A 17,526-nucleotide genomic window follows, 5' to 3' on the forward strand; every position below is an offset into this window, starting at 1 on the left:
CGGTGCCTGGGCCTGACAACCGGAGCACACAGGGGACATGTGCTTGCGGAAGGCTGCCCTGGGGCTGAGCCGGATCCCAGGATCCATGGACCGTGTGTCCACCGACCCTGCCAGGCAAGTACTTTGCCCTCGACTTCCGGGGGCATTCAGGTGCCTTAGGGGATGCCCGTGTGGATCTAACAAACACGAGAGAACGTTAATTTCACTGTTTAGGCCCTTTTCCTTTTCCTTCTTTCTATTATTATTATCATCTTTTACATCCCAGAAAAGAGCCTGAAAGTTCTGGATACATTAAATGTATTTCTGAAACTATACTCAGCACATGACTTGAGGCAGAAACACACACACACACACACACACACACACACACACACACACACACACACACACACACACACACACACACACACACACAGAGTGTGACGAAGGGGCGGCAGAGCAGGAAGAGCCCTCAGAAGGTCTGGGCTTCGAGCCTATGCCTCCCAGTAAACGTGCACGACCTGGTAACACACGTATTTACTCCCTCTGGCGCTGTCTCAGCCACGTGAAGGACAAAGACCCCGCTGGGAGATACTCACAGGGTTAAGGTAAGAATCAAAGAATGTGGGTGAGGATAGGCAGTTCAACCACACCCAACACATACACGCCCACCAGAACTGACAATAGTTAACAGCAGCACAGATGTCATCTATACTGAGCACAAATGGTTTCCATATGTTTTTTTCTAGACTTCACAACAACTTATATATGACATGCATTATTTCTCACAATGCTGAAAGGAAACTGGGACTCAAGGAGATCAAGTAAGCTGTCCTAGGAAACAGGGCCAGAAAGTGGCAGAGCTGTGGTGCAAACCCAAGTCTGTCTGATCCCGACGCCCATCTGTCCCCCACTCTACTACACTGATGTGTGTTTCCTTCTAAAAACAGCTTACCTTGCCAAAACCAAAAGTACCCAAGTTTTAAATTTTTAAAATTCCATTTCAGAGGTGGATCAGTTACACCTATTTTGTTCGACTTATAATTCTAGAACATGTGGTCAACAGTGAAGGGCAGTTCCTTTCAAACCACATGCTATTTTATAACTATTTCAAAATTGGTCGTCAAGATGTGGGCAATTCCAGTGTGGTTTTGGAAGGGCGTGGCAGCCACAAGCAGACATCTGGTGCTGATGTCACTCCCCTGGGAGAGAGAAACAGGAATGCGGAGGCTAAAGTCACCTCGGGAGCCAAGTACTGCCTTCAAAATGATCCTGGACCCTCACAGCTGCTCTAGGTGAGCACCCAGAGGGAGGAGGGAGAGAATCAGCTTCAGTAAAGGCCGTGAGGTGGCCTACAAGCCTTTCGTTCAATGAAACTTAATAAGACTATAAGGTGTCAAAGCATCGTCCTTACTACCTGTTGAGTAAAGTGGGGTTCAGAGGGGTTTAATGATTTGCTCAGGATCACACAGCTGGAAGAAGGTGGGGAAGGGTCAAATCCATCCTGTGTTCACGCAGGCTGCCCCCAGCCTGTGACAACCTTGGAGAGAGGAACCTGCCTTCTCTCCACGGGCAGTCAAGCAAACCAGCACAGAGGAGAAACAGCCAGTGAGGCTTCCGGTTCTGGCACCAGGAAGGACAGATGCACTTCCTTTCATTCCTTCTTCTGGGCCTTTCAACTGACCACATGGTATCGGTCACGTTTTTTTATAAAAATTCTTTCCCTTTTTTTTTTTTTTTTTTTTGCGGTACGCGGGCCTCTCACCGCTGTGGCCTCTCCCGTCGCGGAGCACAGGCTCCGGACGCGCAGGCCCAGCGGCCATGGCTCACGGGCCCAGCCGCTCCGCGGCATGTGGGATCTTCCCGGACTGGGGCACAAACCCGCGTCCCCTGCATCGGCAGGCGGACTCTCAACCACTGCGCCACCAAGGAAGCCCCTCTTTCCCTTTTAAATCTGCAAAATAATGTGTTGATCCCAGCAACCCCAGTGGTGATCAATGAGTGTTCTGGATCATCGTCACCGCCATCTCATGTATTTATATTTAAATCATTTTGATCTACTGTGATCACTGTTTTCTGATGCTCAAACTGTCCCAGCTTAGGTCAGTGGGAACCTCTTTACGCTGATCTAGTTGGAGTTTCTAAGACAAATTTCTCTTCTTGCAAACAACTTTGAAGCTTCTTGATAATGACCACAGCCCCGTGTCTCTCCGTGTCTCCCTGTAACAGCTTGCCTGGTGCCCACTGTCAGGACAGTAAACGCCCCATAACTACACAGTATCCGACTGGCCTACTGCTCCACATCACCCAAAGTCTGAGATGTTCCTACTAGAAAGTCCTTGAGTGCCTTTATTTTCCTTTAGCCAAAACTAAATTTAAAATAGGAACCTAAAATAAATGGCTAGGGAATAAACTTTCTGGAAAGAATCCAAACTGGCTCTATCATCTCTTATTTACAGAACTGTCAAAACTGTTCTTCTAAAAAGAGCTCACTCTCCCACCTCCCCCTTATTCAACTGTATCTTTAACTCTGGTTCTTATTAATGAACCAGACCCAAGAATCTTTGATGTGGGAGGGACTTGGGAAAATGAGAACCGGAGTTGCTGAGACCACAGCAGATGAGACCCCGTTTCTCCCCAGTTCTAATCCCACAGCCTCCCATTTCCCACACCTCACTACACAAAGGTCAGACCTTCCACCAATCCATACAAGGGGATGAAATGAAAGACTAACAGAAAACTCTGCTACGGAGCCAGCGAGCATGTGCACACGTTGCATTTAGAGGTGAGGGTTGGGCCTTGTTGTGTGCCTTCTAGTTTACTTGATTATGTCATTTTTAAAAACGGATACGGGCTGCCCTGGTGGCGCAGTGGCTGAGAGTCCGCCTGCCGATGCAGGGGACACGGGTTCGTGCCCCGGTCCAGGAAGATCCCACATGCCGCGGAGCGGCTGGGCCCGTGAGCCATGGCCGCTGGGCCTGTGCGTCCGGAGCCTGTGCTCCGCAACGGGAGAGGCCACAGCGGTGAGAGGCCCGCGTACAGAAAAAAAAACAAAAAAAACCCTGATACCAAGAAGGCGGCCCAGTGCATATAGTTCAAGCAAAATTGTTGGACCCAAATGGGGAAAAGGCAGCCTTTTTACTCCTGCTCAATGGGCCACAGCACGGCGGGGGAGCCAGCCACCTGCCCAGTGCTGCCGAAGGACAAGAAGGGTCCCACGGCCAACTCATCTCCGCCAGCTTCAAGTCCACCTGATGCCTGCTCCTCGCTGCCAGCCTGCAGCGGGCTGTGATGGTGTGCTGGGTGCACACGAGACGAGTGCGACCCATGTCTCAGGACAGATGCACCAACCCGTGCACGATGGCCTGTGATGTGCTGGGGCTGAGGATTCAGAGACGCCAAGAAGGGGACGTTTGAGCTGAGGCTCCAAGGTCAGCTGGGGATTTCCAGACAGAGACGAGCAGGAACAGGAAGGTATCAACCCCAGGGGAACAGCAAGGAGTCCTGTGTGTTCAGAGGCTGTGAACACTTTCTCAGTCTTCGAGCCTCCGCCTGCACCCAGCTCCCGACGCAAAGCCATCTCAGGGCAGCACCAGCCTCACTGTCCTACCCACCTGGGGCCGCTCCTGGGTCTTTACAGTCCGAAGGATCCCGAAAAGAAAGCCGGTCCTTTACAGACAAGGACGCCAAAGCTCAGAGCGGGCACTGACTTGCTCAAGCTCACACAGCTAGTTGGCAGCAGTTCGAGAACTAGAACTCAGCTTTCCAGCCTCCGGTCCGCGCAAGTCCTCCCAACCAGGCGAGGAAGCGTTTCTTCATTTGCTCGCCACACAGTCACTATTCTCGGCTCTAGGCTAACAGAAATGTGCTACAATCCTCCAGCCAAGCACACGCACTGGCAATCCGAAGTCCAAGTGCCCTAACCAGAGACAAATGGGGGTACATGTTGGAGGGGGAGGGGGAGGCAGCCTGACGGTGCTCGCCTTGGCCAGGACCCTCCAACCCCCCGCTCCTGGCCAGGCAGGGGTCAGGCTGAGGTAAACTCATCCACATCACTGCACACGCCAACCATCCACACAGACAGCCCCGCCAAGGGCACGGTTTAGGAGAGACATATGTTCTCTGCAGTAGAGCTTTATAAAGACCCCCCCAGATGAGGATTAATATTCAAATGTGAGCCGCAATTGTAATGTCAGGATAATCTGTATGACTCAGTGTCAAGGAGGCCAGGCCACTTCCCCTCAAGCTGTCAGCCCCGCACATCACCTGATCTAACTCTCGGCAGACAGCTCCTGGGAAAGCAATTTCCTGGAGTCAAAGATAATCCCCACTTCTCAACAGGATCTCTACCCTGTGAACACCTCATGGGAGCAAACCATTTTTAGCACTTTATTTCTAGACTCATCCCAGATAAAAATCTTTCCATTCACAATGTGGTAATCTGCATTAAAAGTTCTAAAAACATTTTTTGCCATCCCCTCCCACTTCTAGAAATCTATCCTAAAGAAATAATCAAGTGATCAGAGATGTACGTACAGAACAACTGATAAACTGAAAATGTATTAAGCTCCAACAAAATGGAAATGGTTAAAGAACAGTGTCTCTACAAAATGGAATATGATGTAAGCTTTTAAAATCATGATGTAGGAATATGGTCAGGATAGAATGCCAAGTAAGAAAAGGGCAGGACACAGAACTATATATTTCATCTCAATTTTGTAAAAGGTAAAATGTAGAGAAAGGCCGAAAGGAAAGGACATCAAAATGCTAAGGTGGTGATAAAAGAGCAGGTGCTCGGCACCCGGAGGCTGGTGCAGGCCAGGTGCTTTCCGTGCATCGTTGTACCCTCCTTGAGGGGCATTTCGCAGAGGAGGGGACAGACTGTGGTGGCGGAGATACCTAGGCCAGGCGGAAGCTCCGAATGGCCAGGGTCACAGCCCGGAGGACCTCAGACCAAGAATGCAGCTCGGCCCCTCCCATCTCACAGAGGGTGGCATCTGGCCGGGCTGTGACTTCGTTCTAATGCTTTTCTGAATTTTTTAAATGTTCTAAACTAAGCTCATATTATCTTTATAATCAGAAAACAACAACACAAGGAATAAACAAACTAGAGAAACCTGAAATGTCAGCCCCAACGGCTCAGTTACCTTGGTTCTCCATGCCTACTGAGGGTATCAGAATCTGTCTTTCTCCACCAGTTTCTCCTGCACAAGTTGACATGATAGAGACAGCTTTTGCAACCTAACCTGAGCACCTGCATCGTCTCTGGTAAGACACGAGCACCCACCACCAAGGGTCTGATGAGAATGCCCACCGGATTTCACAAGCCCTCAGGGCCCCGCTCAAGCCGGGCACATGGAAAGATGGCCTTGCCCCTGGGGCTTCACCATCGCCATTCCACCACTCTCCAACACTCTGCGCTCCCCCTACTTTCTTTCTTTCTTTTTTATTTTTAAATAAATTATTTATTTTTGGCTGCGCTGGGTCTTCGTTGCTGTGCGCGAGGGCTTTCTCTAGTTGCGGCGAGCGGGGGCTACTTTTCGTCGCGGTGCGCAGACTTCTCATTGCGGTGGCTTCTCTTGCTGCAGAGCATGGGCTCTAGGCATGCGGGCTTCAGCAGTTGTAGCTTGTGGGCTCAGTAGTTGTGGCTCACGGGCTCTAGAGCTCAGGCTCAGTAGTTGCGGCACACGGGCTTAGTTGCTCCGCAGCCTGTGGGATCTTCCCAGACCAGGGCTCGAACCCGTGTCCCCTGCGTTGGCAGGCGGATTCTTAACCGCTGCGCCACCAGGGAAGTCCCCCTGCGACTTTCAAAACTTCATGCAAAACTCATATCCATCAAGACTTTCCTGGGGCGTCCCCTCTGACCTTATGGAGACCTCTTGATTGTTAACACAGGATGTACCTGGACTGGTGATGTCTGGCACAGGCAGCCAGCAATGGAGTTAAGAAGGTCAGGGTGTGGGCTGACTATTAAAATGTGTAAACTGCTGTCTGTGATCGCCTGATATCCTTTGATCCTGCCCTATATGAAGGACAACAAAATGACACTTGGAGTCTGTGTGAATAACTGAACACAACCCCAGTTACTTCTCGCTAAAATTCCTGCAGCAGCACACCTGGGGGGACGGGGAGTGCTAAGGGATCAAGACTGACCTACTGGATGATGTACTGTTTACACTGGTTCTCTCTGTCCCTCTTTAGCGATGTTGTAGGCTCAGATGACAGAAACCTATCAACGTTCAACGTTATCGATCCATCCTGTATTTCCTGAATACCCCATCAGTCGAGAACTTCCCTGGATGCCAGCATAGAATCCAATCGTGGCAAAAGCCTACTGCGCCGCAAGCACTAACGAATGCAAAGATTCAGGACATGGAGCCCCTGCATCCAAGGAACAGCTTCCAATGAGAGACACGCACACACCAATCAATTTGGCGCAAAGACAGGTTGTAACGAGGATGACCCTGGAGGAATTCGGGGTGCCTGGTACGGCCAGAGCACGGGGAGAGTCCACAGATGACGTGGCTGGAGAGGCAGGAGGGGGCCAGGGGAAGGACTTCATCCCAGGCACCCCCAAAAGGTTGCAAACTGACAGGATAAGACTTGCATTTAAGAAAAGTGAAATTGGAGGGGACAAAGATGAACCAGGCTTGGTACCAGCCAACACACAATTTAGCAAGAGAAAAACAAATTAGCAAGACAAAGATAAACATGCAATAACAATCCACGTGGTATACATGACAGGAGGGGGAAAAGAGGACATTTCCTGGGGCCTGCGGACAGGAAAGGCTTCTCAGAGGAGAAGCTTACAGGAATTTTCCTTCAGAATCCAACAGAGGGTGAGATTAAAACTGGGCTGCCAGCTGCTTGCCTCATCCAACTCGCCTTATCCTAGGAGCTCCTTCAAGTCAGAGGAGACAGGGGCTCCTGCTAATGAACTGGCAGGGCCCCCCGTGAGCCGGGAGCCCCCAGAGGCCGGGCAGGCACAACAGGGAGGTGAGTCAACATCTGCTGGATGTGGACCACCAGCGATTAGAAACTACATCGATCACACTGACGCCCTTTGCTGGCAAAGCCATCTGATGAGCTACGTTACAGGACGTGCGTGTGGCCACTGCATGGCGTGCTCAGCCTTTCCCCCTCTGTTTTTACCTCACTGTACCTGAGGGATACAATTCCCATCACTTACAGCAGACGCCCCCAGCCCACCTCCACGGAGAGCACAGCAGACCAGGAGAGAAGTGACTCCTGTGGCCTCAGGGACAAGTAGCCCCCTGAAAATCAGTGGTCTCAAAGCCCATGTAACAACAGCCATTCACGGAGGGGAGACTTCACCCATTTACAGAGTCTCCTTCATCGTCACCACAACTCTGCAGGATTTTACAGATGAGGAAACACATTCAAACATATTTGCTAAATAACATAGTCAGTGTTTTACGGTAAGTAAGGCAAATAGCCAACTCTGTGATGGTATCCCCATCCACAAACCATGGGGGTTTGGCTACATGAGTGGTTCTTTAATCTTCTCATTATCACAGACAACAATAAAAATGAGAAGAACACTGTGGATTATCTTTTTAGGAAAAGGTATCCTTGCATAATTTTTTGTACAATTTTTGGGATACAAGGACCCTTTAGGCCTGTCCATAGACCCAACACACCAGGTAAAAAGCCCTAGCCTAGATGAGCATAAATCCCCTACCAAAAAATATGATGACCATGTTAATCAAATTTAATTAAGTATGATCATATTTGAGTATGTACGAACCACGTATAATTCAAGTTAATACTTGGGACATTAAGTCACAGATCTCAGCATACCTTCGGATGAGCTATCCTTCCATGATGAATATGTTGATCACAGCTGCCGGGATTCCACAAATTAGCCTTCTAAGTTCCAATCATTATCCTTAGCCATCAGAGAAGAGACAACGAGAATCTCAGAGCCTCATCACCGGAAGACGTCTCAAGGTCTCCGAGTGCACGTCCCCCCCCCCCCCCCCCCCGCGACTTCCCTAGAGACAGAGGGCCACCAACCAGCCCTCCGCCGGGACCCTTCCCACACCCAGCTCACCGCTGGGGCTGCTCCCCCAGCTAACTTCCCCCTCAGATATGAGTCAAAACCTACTCTCATGAAACTACCCAGGAGAGAGGAACAGATAACATGTCTCACTTCCTCATGCCAGAGGAAAGCCTTCAGATGCGCCTTCTCCCACTCTCCCCAAGCAAAGACATCCTAGGTCCCCTCCTACCACAAGGTTTCCAGCTCTAACATGAGCTTCCTCCTAAAATGTTGCTCTTACAGCACAATAGTGGGACAACTAACTACCTTTTTTAGCGGCACTACATACTTCCCTAAGGTCACCTGTGCTCACCTTTGGCACACCTGTCACGTACTGGCTCCCAATGAACTTGTGACCAAGCAAAACCACCTGGAGGTTTTTCATCAGCCATATGACACCTAAGATGCTCCTATGGCGTCGCTGCTCGGTGTTTCTCCCCTGTGCACCCTCGCTCACATCCAGGCAGTGTGGCGCCGTGGGCACAAGGAGAGACTGGGAAGCACATCTGGTTTTGAATCTCAGCTCCTCTAGCTGCCAGCTAGACAGCCCTGGGTCAATCACTCCTCTGCGCCTCACTGACCTCATCTGTAAATGGAGTTACTGATAGTACCTAACTCACAGAGCTGGTGTGAGGATTAAACTTATGCATTTATTTATTAGCACAGTGCTTGGCCTACAATCAATGCTCTATATGAGTGTGAGATTTTTTATTATTGTTATGTTTCCACTCAAATTTATGAAAGTACATCAATACAGATGTATTTTCTTTGCTTTATCATCATTTGTTACAATCTATTCTTTTTTTTAATCCCAGATATGGTATACACACATCCTTTGTATCCTCAGTTTTACTGTCTGAAGACTTCATCATAAGAATTTTTCTTCGTTGCTACATAACCGTAATTCCATCAAGTAGCTATATTCTAATTTAGTTATAGGAGGCTTTCAGTTTTTCACTTTGATAAGCAATGCAACAACGCAATGAGCATCCCCAATAAAGATTTTATTTTTCTTGATGTGCACGGCCAAACTGCTTTCTAAAAACTCCATGCACCAGCTTTCAAGGCCACAACGAAGTAGCAGAAAACCAGCTTCACTGTATTCTTGACCAGCACTGAGGATTATAATTTAGTTATTCTCTTATGTAACAGGTGGGAAGTCATGCCAGATATAGTACCTTCTTAACGCACAATGAAATTTCACTTCCTAAACAATTACATATATTTCTTCTGAACTGCTCTATCCTAATTATGATATGGTAATAGAAACAATTCTGTGTTAATTTAATAGCCACATCCTAATTAGCATTGCAAACAACAGGGAGAAACACACACAAAAATTCTCATTTTCTTTTGTAGGCAGAAGATGGTAAGGGTTTGACGGAAAATTAGCATTTCTTTCTTTGCATTTTTCATTTCCAGGATGTGCCAATTTCTCTAAAAAAGGGTAAAGAAGGGATATCCCACTCTCGGTAAGAATAGCTCCACCAAGTCTTTAAGATACAGTAATTCTAGAGAAGTGAAAATCAAAGTCTTTTGTTGCTTCCTTCTTGATAAAGATGAATTTTTCCACCCACTGATATGTCAAATAGCTGAAAAATGTTAGCATCAACTTCTTGGGGGGAAAAAAAAACACCTATGAGCTGAGACAGAGATTGGGAAAGTTTAGACTAAGAACAGTATTAGAATAAATATGAACTGGGTTTTTTTTTTTTTTTAAAGAGGTCAGATAGTCTATTGTAAGTGGGAAAAATTACTGTAGAAACAGTTTCTCAACAAATCATCATCATAACTGCTTTTGCAAACCTGTACACAAGACGTTCTAGAAAATACATCCAGCTGTGCTGTTATCCTTTTGAAAACTGGGAGCAAACATAGTGTACTTGCTATTGTGTAAGAAAAGTATTGTTTTGCATATATTGGGAACATACTGATAACCTTTTGGCTCAGTCCAATGTTTAAAGTCGGGGGGAGGGGGCAGGGGTGTCTAAGGTGGTATTTTCAAGACCAGCAGCTTCACCATCACCTGGGAACTTATTCAACTAGCAAATACTCAGGCTCCATCCTGGACCTACTGAGCCGGAAACTCTGAGGGTAGAGACCAGCAATCTGTGTTTTAACAAGATCTCCAAGGGACTCTGGGGTGCTCTCAAGTTTCAGAACCGCAACTCTAAAACGGGGGTTGGCAAACTTTTCCTAAAAGCAAGAGAGAGAGATTAAAGGATTTTGTAGGCACCAAGAGGCAATACAGAGGTTATTGGGTATATATGTGCTAAGATGCTAAAAACCACGCTTAGCTCACAGGCTGTAAATGACACAGCTCGCTACTGCAAGGCACCGCAACCACTCCCCCGCCCCTTCCACATACATAAATCTGTATAAATCCTGTTTACCCCTAAAATTTTAAGTTGATCTCTCCTACACTAAGAGGAGAGTGTAAGAACTTACAGCAGAAACGTAATAACATACAAATGAATACTACTGACATGTACTATGTGTCTGCCGGCCTCTGTGCTGACCACTGCAGGGACACACAGGAGGTACATTTGCAGCTGTCGTGCTGTTCATGTGTCCAGAACCACATCTGTCACTTTTTCATGTTACCTCAGTTACTCGTCACGAACAAGCCCATGAAATATTAATACTCTCCTTTTACATATGAGGAAACTGAGGCTCAGAAAGATAAACAACTTTCCCGGCGTCACAGACTTTCTGAGCGGCACCGCCAGCTTTGACTCCAGGATTCCTGGATCCTAACACCCATGTGCTCTTTCTCCTAAACCACACCGCCTTTCAGAACAGGTCATGGACCTCAGGGCTTGTCATCTAACTGGGGGGCAAAGATCAACAGACATAAAACTATTTATAAAGAGCAAGATTTAAAGAGAGAGTAGAGTCTGCATATTAGATACTCTTTCAGTTTTGGCTGAAAGAAAAATCAAAACTGATTCAACCTCAAAACTCACAATTCAGAGGGGGACTGTGTTCAGCAGAATGCTGTCCCCTCCCCGACGAAGATGTACACTCCTAACCCCTGCAGGCAGGGATACTGTGCCATCCGAGGTTGCAGATGGAATTCAAGTTGTTAATCAGCTCAACTGGAGATGGGAAGATTATCCTGGATCACTGGGTGGGCCCAATGTAATCACAGGTCCTTAGATGTGGAAGAGGGAAGCAGAAGAGTCAGTGTCTGCTAGGGACTGAACTGTGTGTCATTCCCCTCCTCCCCCCAACCAAATTCATACGTTGAAGCCTCAACCCCCAGTATGATGGTATGTGGGGGGTGGGCCTTTGGGAGATAATGAAGTGTAGATGTGCTTAAGAGGGGAGGGCCGTCAAGATACGATTAGTGTCCAGAGCCCGCTCACTCTAGCATGCCTACGCTCTCTGTCTCTCTCTCTTTCTCCACCACGTGGGGATGCGGTGAGAAGGTGGCTCTCTGCAGGTCAGGGAGATAGCCTTCACCAGAACAAGAGCATGCCAGCACCCTGATCTCAGACTTGCAGCCTCCAGCACTGTGAGACAAATGTCTGTGGTTTAAGCCTCCCACGCTGTGGTATTGTCATGGCAGCCCATGAAGACTAAGACAGCATCAGAGTGACAGAGCGTGAGAAAGACTCCACCAGCCACTGCTGGCTTTGAAGATGGAAGGAGGCCCCTAGCGGAGGAACTCAGGGGCTTCTAGAAGCTGGAAGGGGCAGGGAAACCTACTTGCTTCCAGGAAGGAAGCCAGCCAACACCTTGATTTCAGCCCAGCGAGGCCAGTTTGGACTTCTGACCTCCAGAGCTGTAGGTGAATCAGTGTCATCTGAAGGCGCTCCGTTTGTGGTAATCTGTTACAGCAGTCACAGAAAACTAATAATACCGAGAGTTAAAGCAGGCTGACACCGCGTCAAGTCTCAGCGTCAAGTCTCAGCTCGATGGAGACAGCTGCGTGGGCCTTCAACAGGCGCCTGGGACAGGAGCGCGTGCGTACAGACCAGGAGCAGGGCCAGATGGGAGACTGTGTGAAAGACACACACACGGCTGTGACACGCTCGTGCAGCAGGGAGCCACCGGTCAGCCTGGAGCAGAGAGAGACCGCGGAGGGCAGGGAATCGCTTAGAGATCAGCTGGGGCCAGCCCATGACCAATCAGGACACTCGGCAGAAAAGTCCTGCTGGCACATAAATTAAGGAACATGAGACAGGAAAATGTACACAGCAGTGTGAGGCATAAACACTAAATTATTTTCACTGTTCTTTTAATAATGCAGAAAACGAGCGTTCTTCCTATGCAAGCAGTCGCCTGAGGATGTTGAACACTCTAATGATGGAACCACTTCGGGGACTTCTCCTGGAACTAACGGCAGTCAGAGCCGGAAGGATGGTAGTTACAGCGCTCCTAACCGAGGTGGTCGCCAGCAGCTCAATCCCTTACTGAATATGCCTGGCTCATTTCCGACATCTAGTTCTAAAGAAGTTTAATCTATCCTTAAATTCCCCCACTAAATATATTCAAAAGAATGTGCTACTAAAAGCAGCTCTAGAGAAGAGACCCAAATGCTGTGAACGACGCCAGCAACTCGCAGGAGAAGGTACAGGGCTTCCTCAGGTGACTCTTTTGAAGGAGACAACACTTGCTCTGAAATAAAGACTTCAGGATCAGGATTCTGGCTTAAAAAAAAAAATTCAGAATTCACAGCCTTATAATAACTCAAACTTGGCATGATATAAAGATGGGTAAAAGAGGGCCCCTGCAAGGTCAGGCTGACGGTCAGCCTGCTGCGTGTGGTACCTCAGAAAGGACACAGGCTGGTGTCCAAATGCCACGTTAAAATTCCAGAGCAAACGTTTCAACTTCCGAAGCCTCGGTTTCCTCCGATCAAGCAGCAAAATGCCATTTCAAGCAGACCGAAAAGCATGAACAGAGAGAAGAGGACACGAAACGTGGCACGTTGGGGCAAAAGGCAAGTCATATCAAAGAAGGGCGCAGAGGGCTTCCCTGGTGGCGCAGGGGTTGAGAATCTGCCTGCCAACGCAGGGGACACGGGTTCGAGCCCTGGTCTGGGAAGATCCCACATGCCGCGGAGCAACTGGGCCCGTGAGCCACAATTACTGAGCCTGCGCGTCTGGAGCCTGTGCTCCGCAACAAGAGAGGCCGTGATAATGAGAGGCCCGTGCACCGCCATGAAGAGCGGCCCCCGCTCGCCGCAACTAGAGAAAGCTCTCGCACAGAAACGAAGACCCAACACAGCCGTTAAGTAAGTAAGTAAATAAATAAATAAATAAAAAAGAAGGGTGCAGAGAGTTGGGAGGGACTCCGCACAGGTAGCCTGGGTCCAGGTGATGCAAGGAGCTGGGACCAAATCTGGTCTTCTGCCATGTTTACTAACCCGAGGCTCGCGGTGGGAGCGGTTAAGGGATGCGGTAGTAGTTTCACAGGCAAAGTAATCTGCAAAAGGTTAAGACCAATTTCCCCTCACAATTCACCTTAGCGTATTAAAGTCTTTGGCTAGTCCTGCAGGATGAAAAACCTGTTACCCGTGCTTTAGTCCAATTTCCCTAAAATTCCGGAGCCCACAGAGGCCTCCCCCATCTCTCCCAGGCTCTGGAACGTCACGAACATCAATGTGGACAAGAAACTCTGCAGAGTTGTGAGCAGAGAAGCAACACCACTGAGTTCTGTTTTAGAAAATGACTCTGGGGCAGGTAAAGCAATGAGGTTTATGGCACACGCTCAGCAATATAGGTCAGAAACGCAGATTGGCCACGAGTGGTGTTAAATTCGTAAAAGCCAGCTTCCTGACACCAAAGTGCTTACACCTTCCCCTTCTAATGTCTGTTTGCTGAAAACTTCCCCTTCCGGGTGCCGGGCCAGCCTCAGGAGCCACTCAAGTCCTTCCTCCAGGCTGGCGGCAGTCACAGAACCAGTGTTTACACGTGACTGCATCTTATTTCTGAGCAGAACAACCTCTCAACATAGGGTTTTAAGATCACTTTTGAACCTGGTCAGGTCAGAATATGAAATATCCCTTTTATACAAGGCTTAAATTATAAACTCAAAAAGCCCAAGTGAACACAACAAAAAAGAAATCTCTTAAGATCCTTTTTGAAATCTGCTGTTTGTCAACAAAACTGAGCATCCATCTCTTGGCGGTTTCTTTTTTTTCTTTTTTAAAATTTTATTTATTTATTTATTTTTGGCTCTGTTGGGTCTTCATTTCTGTGCGAGGGCTTTCCCTAGTTGCAGCGAGCGGGGGCCACTCTTCATCGTGGTGCGCGGGCCTCTCACTATCGTGGCCTCTCTTGTTGCGGAGCACAGGCTCCAGACATGCAGGCTCAGTAGTTGTGGCTCACGGGCCTAGTTGCTCCGTGGCATGTGGGATCTTCCCAGACCAGGGCTCGAACCCGTGTCCCCTGCATTGGCGGGCAGATTCTCAACCACTGCGCCAGGGAAGCCCTCTTGGTGGTTTCTTGACGTCTTGAGGACAGCCTGTCAATGCCAGCACAGTGGGGGCCTCGCAGCAGGGTGGCCGCGTGGCCGCTGACCTCAGCCCTACCCGGCAGGAAGCTGAGCTCCAGAAGCAACCAGAGAACACCGGCAACCCTCTGCTCTCAGGTTCCCCCTTTGTAAACCGAGAACAAGTCTTTACAACGATGTGCTGTAAAGATGAGCATAAGGTACAGAAAGCCCAAGGTACACAGGAAGTGTTCAAACATGAAACAATCATTATTCTTCTTGTCCACCTCCTACTTTATCCAGGAAAAGAGCTTTTCCTGGGGGGTGACCGCCTTTTCGGATACTGCAACACCCATTTCAGCAAATCTCAGTGCTGTATTAAGCGGAGGGAGTTTTATACTCGTCTTTGATATTTACTTTTAAATAGAAAAAAAATTAATAAAAATTTCCCGACACATTTACTTCCAGTTAGGTGTTAGTCACTGAAAACTGACTCTATTTCCGTCTTCCATAAAATCAGTGGTTGTCAGGTAATCAGTTAATATCTATGTACCGGCAAGCTAAGCATGGTGGCGGTTTTTGTTTTTGTTTTGTCACTTGTTTTTAAAAAACTGTAGAGGATAAACAACAAGGTCCTACTGTATAGCACAGGGGACTATATTCAATATCCTGTGATAAACCATAATGGAAAAGAATATGAAAAAGAATGTATATATATGTATAACTGAATCACTTTGCTGTACAGCAGAATTTAACACAACATTGTAAATCAACTATACTTCAATAAAATAAAAATATAAAAAAACTGTAGAGGACTTCGAAGAGCATCTAGATGGGGGTTTATCAACCTTGGCATTACTGACATTTGGGGCCAGATAATTCTTTGTTGGGGGCTGTCCTGTTCATCACAAGACCTTCAGCAGCATCCCTGGCCTCTAGTGCACACACACACATACACACATACACACACACACATACATACACACACACACACACACACACACACACACACACACACACACACACACACACACACACACACACTCTCTCTCTTCAGCTGTTAATAACCAAACTGGGACAAATCACCCTGGCTGAGAACAACTGATCCCCATTCTAACCTAAATGACTGGTTTTGAGACAAGGAAACCATGGCTAAAAGATGCTAAGTAGGAAATACGTTAATATAAATGTTTCAGACATTACATGAAATTTCTAAAAATCTTATATGTTCTGGTATAATGTTATAAGTCATAATTCTAGTTATTACTTTAAAATGTATATCTCAGATATAACTAAATTTCCTTGTCAATTGCATTATTATGAACTTTTATCAAATCTTTAACCGTGGTCATTTTTAAGTCTTTTGTCATTTACAGACAGTTCTGGGTGTACTCTGATGCTTTTGCAAAAATGTTCCTATAAAAGGGTTTCATCTTCAAGGAATTCATGGAAAAGACTCTGACAAATACAGGTTTCTGGTAACTGACTATATTGCTGAACTGAATAAGCATTTTCAGAACTCTAATGGAAAACTGATGAATTCATTAAAGTGCTAACAAAAGATCAAGATGAAAAAAATTAATTACATGGGACTGAGTGAACTGATGAGGAAGATTATAATTTTTGTGACTTTCTGTTTGAATTAAAAAAATAAAAAATCCCACAAGGACCCAGAGGCAAAAAATATACAAATCAATTTTCACTGCAAAGTAAAGGAGCTGTTACAGTGGAGGATTCCTGGACTGAATGTCAATATTATGACATAGTATGAGTGTGTTTCGTGTGTGGTAATTGCAATCATTGTTGCTTCTGTTGTGGTCATCCATTTACAATGCTTGGTGTCAGTTTATTTATCTCTTGTAAAAATAAAATACAGTGTGTATGTGTGAAAAAAAAAAAAGAATAGTTTTGGAGATTTTTGAAATCTATATTTATTTCTATATCTGTATCTGTATCTATTCAAACACACAGTGTGTATCCTTTTGCTCAATGTTTTATCTGTGACATTCATCTCTGTGGCTGCATATACTTATAGTTAACTCATTTTCATTCTATACAGTATTCCATTGCACAAGTATGACTTTTTTAATCCATTTAAAAAAAAAAAAGTAACTTCTTAGAAGTTACTTTAGTTATGCTAAGTTATGCTACTTTAGTTACGCTAAGTAACTTCTTCCAGGGTATGACAGCCAGCACCACAAACTCCAGGTCCAGAAAGCTTTCACACTTAGTCGGGAACTAGCTCAGTCAAGAACAAATTAAGTTCCTGCTCTTCTTTGCCTTCCCAAACTTATTTCACATTCATATGGTACTTGTCATAAACAAATTAATATCTGTCTAATCATATTAACATCAATGTAATTGCCATATATAAAATATGCAAATAGGGCTTCCCTGGTGGCGCAGTGGTTGAGAGTCCGCCTGCCGATGCAGGGGACGCGGGCTCGTGCCCCGGTCCGGGAGGATCCCACATGCCGCGGAGCGGCTGGGCCCGTGAGCCATGGCCGCTGAGCCTGCGCGTCTTGGAGCCTGTGCTCCGCAACGGGAGAGGCCATGGCGGTAAGAGGCCCGTGTACCGCAAAAAAAAAAAAGTATCTTCTATCATTAGTAACGTTTTGTGCAGGGAGCAGACCTGCCACACACGTGCAGCCCATCATCTTTGGGTCAGAAGTTGCAGTGTTTTTTGTTTTTAACCTATTTATATAAGTCTAGATCAAATATTACTTTGAGTAGTTGATCATGTTTTTATACTTATTAATTTTCCTCCCAGACAAGAAAGGCAAGAATTGGATAAGAGAGAAATGGAAAGGGCATCTGGCATAATTAACAGCACAAACCAAATAACAGAGGCAGGAGTGAGTCCACCATTCCTAGCCAGCCTGGCAAAGCTGGTCCACGCAGGGCCATCACGCGAGACTCAGCTACACTTCAGAGAACCGGAAGCACCCATGCTTCTAAAACGTACACATCCCAACTCACCTCTCTAATTTGTATGCCCAGGAAAAGAAGTTTGGCTGATTATTCATTAATGGTTGATTAACATT

At 46.9% G+C, this 17,526-nt stretch overlaps 1 protein-coding gene across 5 annotated transcripts in view; it reads right to left on the bottom strand.

Moving 5' to 3' along the window:
* Positions 1 to 17,526, bottom strand: part of ASAP2 (ArfGAP with SH3 domain, ankyrin repeat and PH domain 2) — a 156,903-nt gene that overhangs the window by 85,689 nt on the left and 53,688 nt on the right. The gene's annotated exons all lie outside the window — the stretch shown is intronic.

The sequence above is a fragment of the Delphinus delphis genome, chromosome 12 (assembly GCF_949987515.2).
Source record: "Delphinus delphis chromosome 12, mDelDel1.2, whole genome shotgun sequence".
NCBI lineage: Eukaryota > Metazoa > Chordata > Mammalia > Artiodactyla > Delphinidae > Delphinus > Delphinus delphis.